This window comes from Leopardus geoffroyi, chromosome D4, assembly GCF_018350155.1.
Source record: "Leopardus geoffroyi isolate Oge1 chromosome D4, O.geoffroyi_Oge1_pat1.0, whole genome shotgun sequence".
Classification (NCBI taxonomy): domain Eukaryota; kingdom Metazoa; phylum Chordata; class Mammalia; order Carnivora; family Felidae; genus Leopardus; species Leopardus geoffroyi.
Window position 1 is genome coordinate 4598446 of NC_059342.1, and position 10171 is coordinate 4608616.

The following is a 10171-nucleotide window of genomic DNA, read 5'->3' on the forward strand; positions in this document are numbered from 1 at the left end:
TCTCTGACAATAATGGAATTAAAGTAGAAACGAACAGCAGAAAGATCATTTCCTTACTTTAAAAAAGGAAAATCTCCAAACTTTAAAGATTAAATAATGTACTTCTAAATAATCCAAAGAGAAAATCTCATGGAACATTGGAAAACACATTGAACTGAATGAAAATAAAATTACAACATGAAAAATCTGTGGGATGCAGCCAAAGCAGCACATCTGGGGAAATTTATAGCACTAAATACTCCTATTATATAAATACTTCTATTAGTAACACAAAATACTTCTATTATATAGATACACTTCTATAAATACTTCTATTATATAAATACTTCTATTAGTAACACTAAATACTTATTCTTCTTTTTTTTTTTTTTTTTTTTTTTTAGTAGGCTACACATCCAGCATGGAGCCCCATGTAGGGCTTGAACTCACAACCCTGAGATCAAGCCCTGAGCTGAGATCAAGAGTGAGATGCTCAACCAACTAAGCCACCCAGGTGCCCCAGAAATACTAAATAAATACTTCTATAGGAAAAAAAAAAAAGCACGTTAGAAAATTAATGATCTAAGCGTTCACTTCAACAAACCATAAAAAGAACAAAATAAACCCAAAGCAAGCAGATGGAAGTAAATAATAAAGAGCAGAAAAATTAATGAAATTGAAAACAGAAAAATCATAGATAAAATTCACTCAAAAGCTGATTTTTGAAATAATCAATAAAATTGATTCACCTCTAGCAAGAATGACAAATTAACAAGGAGAAGACCCCAAAATTACACATGTTAGGAAGGAAAGGGAAGTGTCACTAAAATTCCACAGACATTAAAAGGATAAGGGAAACTATGGACAACTCTACACACCTAAGCTTAGTAACTTAGACGAGATCGACCAAGTCCTCAAAAATCACACATACTAACACTCACCTGAGATTAAACCGTGGGAAGAGTCCCGTAACTATTCAATAAGTCGATTAGTAATTTAAAACCTACACAAAGAAATCAGTAGGCCCAAAGAGTTTCACTGGTGGGTTCTTCCACACGTTTTAATAAGGAGTGCATGTCTAACAACTGAGGAATCCAAGTAAGGTCTGCAATGTGGTCGAGAGTATCATTTCAACGCAATTTTGTTTTTTGGTTTTTTAAATCTAAAAGCAAAGGCTCTCGGAGTCTGAGGAAGCCAACTCACTGGAGGCAACACTGCCTGCCAGCAGAGCGTGGGGCTCCGGAACAGGAAGTCACAAGCTAGGACACTTAGGGCTATCACTGCCTTCCGCACAAGGCCTTGCTTTCTTCCAATTGCAGGGCATCTCGGGACTTTCATGACTCCATGAACCAAAGACTAACTGGGGAGTTTCAGCAGTACTTTGTTATCTACTTAGCGCAGTGCCCAGGCATGTAGAGAGAACGCCCTTGACCTACCGCCCCTGCCTGACCATGGGCGTGACCATTAGTGCAAAGCCTTGTAGGACCCCGAGACGGCATGACCCGCTTGGCTGGAGGGGCCCACGCTGAGGGGCTGACCGAGGCCCCCGGAGCCAAGAACTCTTGAGGCTTCCTGTTTCGAAGCATACGGTGAATGCCGTAGGGCTTCCTATCATTAATTTCCCCATTTCAACATCAGTTTCCCCTTCTCTGACCTCGGTAGCCCCTTCCTCAGTTTCCCCTTCCTGACATCAGGGTCCACTTTCCCAACATCAGTTTTTCCTTCCCCCTTCCCCGTCTCCATTCCACGCAAGAGCATAACCCTGCCACATTCATGCTCGGCAGGGAGCGTGGTCTCGTCCTCAACCCGCGCCTTTGGCCCTGCAGCCGGAAACCTGTACCACTCCTCCCCTGTCCCTGTGGTCCCTCGCCAAGTTCCCCACAGTGACTTCCACGTCCCACCTAGCAGCGTGGGCCCGAGAACACCCTGAGCAGGTAGTCTCTGCTGTACCTCTGAACCTCTATCACCGACTGTCCTCTGAACTTCTGGTCCCTTGTCCCTGGCCCTCCTCCATCCCTGTCGCTCCCCACAATGCTTGGATACTAGAAGGAGTGCTTTGCTCGCTTTCCTGTGACGACCCTCAAAGGTTCAACTGATGCCGGCTTACATGTACAACCGTCTTCCCAGCGCATGGACACAGCCCTGCTTCAAAGCAGACGCACCTGAGCTCAAACCCCTGTCTTACCACTCACTTTGCACCTTTGGGAGAACCTCTTAACCTCTTTTCCCAAAGGTACACTGGGGGTGGCAATACTACCTGTGTTAGCGGAAGCTTAGATCGCGAATTTTCTAACTTGCTTTTTCTTCTTTTTAATAGAGGTATTTTTTAGTATGTCTGGGGCACCTGCGTGCCTCAGTCAGTGAAGTGTCTAATTCTTGATCTCAGCTCAGGTCTTGATCTCAGGGTCATGAGTTCGAGCCCTGAATTGTACTGTGTAGACAGCTGGAAGCCAGTGGCTCACTGGTCTAGCTCCTTCTCCTGCCCCTTTGAACACAGAAACTTTAAGATCTAAAGTATCTCCACACAGGAGGGAATTTAGTGCTGGAAGTTAGTGCTGGATGCTTAGTGCTGGACGGTTAGTGCTGGAAGGTTAGTGCTGGAAGGTTAGTGCTGGATGGTTACTGCTGGGAGGTTAGTGCTGGAACTTAGTGCTAGAAGGTTAGTGCTGGAGCTTAGTGCTGGAAGGTTAGTGCTGGAGCTTAGTGCTGGAACTTAGAGCTGGCAGTTAGTGCTGGAATGGGTACATACAGTGTTTGGTTCCCCTCGTGTCTCACCGTGTAGACGCTCACCTACTGGAACCACTGAAGACCGCAAGCCAGGATAACCACAGGATTTGGCGTTCAAACCGGGGCCCCCTTGAGAGTGGGAGAAGTATAGTCAGTGAGCACGTGGGACGACGGGCGCGAACCACGACCGTCCGGATGAACCCAGACAGACGCGGCTCCAACTTGTAGGAACCATCCTAACAAAGGCTGCCTGTCAACCCCAGCCTCCCTCTCGTCTTGGAAAAGCTCAGTTCGTGCTCCAGCTTTGGGAGACCAGAGATGAATTCCCCACGCACGAGATGCTCACGTCTACGCAGCCGGGACCGTCAGCACCCGTAGAAGGAAGAGCAGTTTCCAAATCTTCTGAGTCGATAAACAAACAGCCCACCGGGTATGAAAACAAAGTGGCCAACAGGTTGGATCACTCAGGACTCCGCGTAGCTGGCGTCCTGGGCCACGTCCAGGCAGAGAGGCACCGCCCCCCCCCCTTTCCTCCTTACATCACAGCGGGATGAGCATAATAAGCGTTCGAGAATAATTAGCGGATGACACACACTGCCCCCAAGGGATGAGGGGATAACAGCAGAACAACAAAGCTCAAGACGATTTCGAAACGTCGGTGGCTTTATAAGCTTCACGAGGTAGACAGGCTGGGCCAGAACCACTCTGTGGGGCTGGTGCCCGGGCCTGCGCCACCTCTCTGATGCCGGAGCCAACGGTGCGAGGGCATGCTACTCGGGGAGGGCAGATCGTTATCTCTTCTCTCAACGAGAGCCGGGTGCTGCCCCCTCGGGAGCACAATTAATTAGGAATGGAGAGAAAAGTCCGCAGGTAATGAGAGAATCCTTCTCCCCCTGTCCGTCGCGGCCTGTCCCCCCACTAACGAGGCGGCGGCCGCAGCATCCACACGGTCAGGCCGCCTCTGGCATTTCCTCTCCTGGCCCCCATCCCCTCCTCAGATAGACCCGTGGGGGTCCCAGTGCCCATGGTGCCACGGGTAGGGAGTGAGGGCGTCCGATCAGTAGATCAGTAGCTGTTCGTGCTTACAGATTCCCGGAGGGCATAACCAGGGATGAGGCTGACGGGCAACCCACCTTGTGGAACCACGAGGGTGGCGGGCCAGCGGCAAGGGTCCTAGGAGAGGTGTTTTGGAAGCCGCTGCCTAAGGGACACGAGGTGGAGCGGACACAGACATTCCTGCACGTGCTGTGGAAAAGCAGAGGAGCCCAGAGAAGCCCTTCCTGGTGAAAGCTTTCTTTCAAAATTTGTGTTTAATGTTTATTTTTGACAGAGGGAGAGAGAGACAGAGTGTGAGTGGGGCAGGGGCAGAGAGAGGAAGAGACACAGAATCCGAAGCAGGCTCCAGGCTCTGAGCTGTCAGCACGGGGCCCCACAGGGGCTCGCACTCATGAACCGCGAGATCATGACCTGAGTTGAAGTCAGATACTTAACGGACTGAGCCACCCGGCGCCCTGTTGGCGAAAGCTTCCTAACACTGCCCCTCTGGTCACAGGCAGATTCCCGGGGCCGCCGAAGCCAGTCTCCAACCCTCTGTGATACAAACAAATGCCTTAAAAGAATCAAGGTCATAAGGGAAGAGGAAGGCAAGGAACATAAGCAGGTGAGCAGGAACCATAAGGAAACACCACCAACGTCTGATGTGGGGCCTCTGTCCCGAGGGGACTCACAGGTGGCCCGAGATGCCCACTGCCACGCCAGTGGAACCTGACGGTCTGAGTTTAGCAGACGTACAGTGAGAGGTTTATTGTCTTACTCGGACAAAAGGTTCTCCGTGGATGTTCCAGACAGGAAGGGCCAACGTAGCGGTTAGGTCCCTCAGTGCCACAGGTGCCTCTATAATTTAATTCCTGCGCACTCAGTGAAAATTCATGTGGAGCAGATGAGAACTGTTGGGCTCTAGGAAGCCTACGCTATACCTCTTTGTCAACAGAGACAGACGTGCACGTCGGCCGAGTTTATATACCTGGGTCAGTGCATGTTAACCGGGGCCCCTGCCTCGACCGCGCGGAGCAGAGCAAACCGGCCGCGTGGTGACCCTGATGCCCGGGCACACCTGTCTGCTGTACTGAGAGGGCAGAAAACGAGGCGTAGCGCACACAGGGCCCCGTGCAACCTAGGTGACCTGCCGTCTTATGCCACCTTGGGGGATAAAGCCTGCACCCAATCGACCTCACCCTGCCGCTTTGCGCTAACGGCGGCCGAAGAGCAAACTGGGCAAGACCGAATGGGTCCGAGACACGTACGCAAGTCTCCATACATCTGTTCCGCACATTTAGACGGTTATGGCGTACCCCTCGAAATTAGCTCTTGAATGCTCTAGACCCCAAAGCTGTATCTCCATCTGGGCCACGATACTCAAGTCTACTGATTTTGTGCCAGCGTGTGTAGTCCCTGCAGGGCCCAGAGAATCAATCGCTCAACCCCAATTGGAACCGCTGTCCTTGATGTGGACCAGCCTTAGAAGTTACTACATCTGTTAGCAATTTATTTGGAAAACAGGAAAACCTCAACTAAAGCCGTGTTTGTTAATTGCTGTATCAATCATTATTTTTGCAGAACGGTTTCTGTGTAGGCTAACCAGCCCCAAGGGACAATTTTGCAGATTTTCCAACAGAACAAACGCTCTAAATTAGTGAAATGCTTTAATGGTTTAATTGTACAAACCATCAAATACCTTATCCCCACACTTTGGACAAATATAATGACTGCTTACAAATTATGATCATGTATGCTGTCATATATTATATGTTATATTTACATATAGTGTGTATGGTATATTCTATGTTGGTACGTCACATTATATATTATGTAGTATGTTATATATTAAATACTATATCGTATGTTACTGGATTGGGCAAATTTTACCTTAAGGGGAGAGATCGTAAAAAGTTTAGGCTTGTGGGACACAGGGACGGTGTTGTCACTACTCACTTCTGCCGTTGTAGCAAAAGGAGCCATAGGCAATCTGTAAATGAATGCATGTGGCCACGTCCAAATAAAAACAAATCTGTTTGACACAATAGGTGGCTAGCCCATGATCGTGGTTTGCCAATCTCGGATGCATTTCATGTCACATATCACACTTCCTTATACACTGGATGCGGTAAACTATGAATGCGTACTATATATTAGAAACATTTCATATACATGGATTGAATGACCCAGAGGGGGTGCTCAGTTTTCCTCGACGTGCAGCAGGGACCTCCAGGAGGCATTTGAAATGGCGAATAATAACCGAGAGAAAATACATCTGTGAAATCGTCAAAACATTGACATTGAATGTAAATCCGTTCAAAAGCGGATGTGGAAATGCTCGCTCAATCTGCTCTCCTCTCCTATTAGAGACGGCAGACATTCTGTCCTGGGTCTCGAGTGAGCCCCATTCTCCTCTGGGGGATCCTTTGTGACAGAAGTCGCTGTGCACATCCCAAGTTCCAGACACGCTCCCCGCAGAGCCTGTGCCTACATTGCCTCCTTGCTTGGATCTCTCAGCAACTCAGAAGATAATTGCTCTGCTCGATCTCACACACAGCGTCCTTGCCACTTAGTGGAAACTTTCCACTTCGCCATCCTTTCCATCATATTCCCGATGGATTGGCACGCAGCAGGCTTCCTTGATTTCGGGATGTTGGTTTCATGTGGCAGAGTTCCCCAGCTCTTTCTTCTTCCCCAGAGATTTCCCACGGGTCCACATCTTGAAGGGCTGTGAGTCTGGGTGGGTGTCCAGCAGGCTGCACAATCCTCATATAGCAGCTGAATTTCCTGGGGATAATTCGGGCTGGTCACTCGTGGTTCTCCCTCAGCATTGCCTCTTACGATCCCAGGTGAAGAAAGTGCGTGTGCATGTGTGTGTGCACTTGTAGGAGAAGTAAAGGGAGATGCTTATGACCATGTGGACACACAGGAAGAAATCAGAAAAGCTCTCAGAAATTAAAAAGGAGAAAGGACCCACGGGACGGCTTTTAAAATTGAGTTCAGCTTGGGGCACCTGGGTGGCTCACTCAAGTTAAGTGTCTGACTTCAGCTCAGGTCATGATCTTGTGGTTCCGCAGTTCGAGCCCCCTGTCGCGTTCTGTGCTGACAGCTCAGAGCCTGGAGCCTGCTTTGGATTCTGTGTCTTCCTCTCTCTCTGCCCCTCCCCCACTCATGCTCTGTCTCTCTCTCTCTGTCTCTCTCTCTCTCTCTCTCTCTTTCCCTCTCTCTCAAAAATAAACATTTTAAAAAAAACTTTTTGAATTGAAAAAAGCAAAATAAAATTGAGTTCAGCTTAATGAGTGATTGGAAGCTTTGAAGAAAGGTGGGGCGCCTGGGTGGCTCAGTCGGTTAAGCGTCCAACCCTTGGTTTCACCGCAGGTCGTGATCTCGCAGCTCGTGGGGTCAAGTCCTGAGTCGGGCTCTGCGCTGGCAGCATGGAGCCTGCTTGGGATTCTCTCTCTCCCTTTCTCTTTGTCCCTTACCCACTTACACACGCACACACACACACACACACACACACACACACTCAAAATAAAGAAATAAACGTTAAAAAGAGAAGAAGAAAGGTAAGCTCTAATGATAACAAGATTAAAATGCCTTAAATCACAAGGCAAAGAGTAGACATGACCAAGGAAAGTGTGACAGGAGTGAGTGTGGAGTCCTGTACTTGGATCCAAGAAATTAACACAATACAAAACTGAATATGTAGGGGCGCCTGGGTGGCGCAGTCGGTTAAGCGTCCGACTTCAGCCAGGTCACGATCTCGCGGTCCGTGAGTTCGAGCCCCACGTCGGGCTCTGGGCTGATGGCTCGGAGCCTGGAGCCTGTTTCCGATTCTGTGTCTCCCTCTCTCTCTGCCACTCCCCCGTTCATGCTCTGTCTCTCTCTGTCCCAAAAATAAATAAACGTTGGAAAAAAAAAAAACTGAGTATGTAAACAAAGTGGGCATAGCTGAACTCAGTCTCAACTGAGTATAAACTCAGTATCAATAGCCCTTCAACAGAATTGATGTGGCCATGAATACATTAATAAGGTGACCGTATGTAGAATAAAGATGGCCGAGGTCCCTCCACCTGTGTGTCTGCCCTCTCTGTAGGGTCCCAGGAATCCAAGGAGATGAGGGTGACGCCCAAACCCGCCTACCAAGCAGAGGGAAGAGAGAAGCGAAATAGAAGAGAACAAGTCTAGGGTTCAGCAGCCGCCAAGCCGGGGGCCAAACCAACAGTGAAGCCTCGGAGGTTGAGAAAATTCAGGTGGAGATGGGCTGAACGTCCCCACCCGTGTTAGGTGCTGCTGCTAATTGTTTGCCAGGATCTGGGGCTCGGAGGTAAGGGGACAAACACATTCTACTCTGAAGGTCAAGACCATGCCAGGGCACCATGGCGGTTGTTGAGACACACTTTATAAAGGCCTTTACTGGGGCGCATCTCAAGGAAAGCAACTGGACGGTGGGGCCACATGGAACGAGGGCTGTAGCCTGGAAGAGACGAGTTCAAACAAGGGCACACAGGACACATGGACGTTGTCTTTAACGTGTGAAGAGCTGTCTTCTGGAGGGGGAATTCTGTCCTGTTTGATGAGTCACCAACAGGAGTTATACAAACATATAGTTCAAATAAAGAACTGACAGCCAGTGGACGAGAAATGAGCGGAAACAGTTTCAACCCAAGGAGATATGTGTTACAGTGTGTTATACTCCTTGGACCTGGTCCTCCCCCTCTCCAGGGGGGGTGTGTAGCCAGAGTCATTGGAGCCTCTGTCCCAGCTCTTCTCTAAACACTGTAAGACCTTGGGCACATCATTTACATCTCCTGTCATGCTGTGTGTCCGGGTCATCGGGAAGGATGTATCTGAAAGTGGTCCACACGTATCTAGACACTACAACGCAGGTATTGTTATCTGACTATGGAATCATGGGCAGTTGTACCGATTAACTTAAATTTAAGGTCCCTTTCAATCTCCAGAGTCTATGATTTACAGGACAGGGCAAAGTTAAATTGCAGCCCCCACAGGGAGAATTATGACATATTCCAAGATATGGAATTAAACAGTCCCCGTGCGTGTGTCTTTTCTGTTACCATCTGCTCGCCACGCACGGATGCTGGATCCCGGCAGTGTGGCCACTTCTGGTAACAAGAGGATTTACAACAGTCATCGATTCTCAGACTTACAAAAAGGCAAGGGGCGTTCAAGAGTCCTCTGGCTACCCCAGTGACTCCAGTCCCCCATCCCTCAAAGGCTCCAGAGTCTCGAAAGCTCCACTGGCCTTGGTACACGTCCCACACTCCCACACTCCTCCGCATCTGCCCCACCCCACCCCGAAGGTAAAGGATTGGTAGGTTCTGGAAAGCCCTGACCAAGCTGTACAACTGACTGATGCCTTGATTTCTTCCTCTCTAAAAGGAGGTGAATACCTCTCCCCTTCCCCCCTCCTTGGGTTGTTATGGGGATCAAATGATTCAATAAATAAAACGTTTTCTAATTTAAATAATCATTTAAGAACTTCCAAAATCCCATATTCCATGTCCCTGTACCAAAGCATTTCCCAAACATTAACTTCTGATTCTCAAAAGTCTCTATGATGTCTCATTTTACATATTAACTTGACTGGACCACGGTGTGCCCAGATATGTGGCCAAACATTATTCTGGGTGTGGCCGTGAGAGTGTTTTGGATGAGTTTAACATTCAAATCAGTAGGACAGAGTAAAGTAGATCTCCCTCCCCAGTGTGGATGGGCCTTGTCTAATCAGTAGAAGGCATGAATAGAACAAAAAAGCTGACCCACTCCCAAGGAAGAGGGAGTTCTTCCCGCCTGACCGCTTTTAAATTGAAACATCAGCCCTTTGTCATTTTCACATTTGAACTGAAACATCACCTCTTCCCAGGTCTTGAGCCAGCAGGCCTTTGGACTAGATCCAAACCATTGGCTTTTCTGGGTCTCTAGCTGCTAACTCATCCTGCAGATCTTGGGACTTGTCAGCTTCCATAATTATGTGATCCAATTCCTTATAATAACCCCATTGTGTGTGTGTGTGTGTGTGTGTGTCTATTCATATACACGTCCTACTAGTTCTATTATTATGAAAACACTCTCCTATTAAAATAGTGTTGCCCCATTTGACACAGAAACAGATGTGCAGGTTACACAGTACTTGTAAAGAGTAGCACCGGGATTTAGATGGAGCTCTAACTCCAAATGCTGTGTTCTCTACCATAGGTTAGACTGCTTCCTTCTTCTGCCCATTATGATCCCCCTTGGACAAAGCCAGGAAGGATCTTTGGAGAAAGGAGGGCGAACAGAATAAGCCCCGCATCCCTCAGAAGCAAACTTCCTGGGGCGCCTGGGTGGCTCAGTCGGTTAAGCCACCTGACCTGCCTTGGGCTCAGGTCTCTGGGCAGACAGCTCAGAGCCTGCTTGGGATTCTCTC

The 10171-nt window shown here is 48.6% G+C and overlaps 1 long non-coding RNA gene across 1 annotated transcript; it reads left to right on the top strand.

The window, feature by feature from the left end:
* The first annotated feature begins 2149 nt into the window (after window positions 1-2149).
* LOC123593126 lies at window positions 2150-5485 on the top strand. Its single transcript, XR_006710140.1, has 2 exons — window positions 2150-3576; window positions 4259-5485. It is a non-coding gene; the product is annotated as an uncharacterized LOC123593126 (long non-coding RNA).
* Window positions 5486-10171: the final 4686 nt, after the last annotated feature.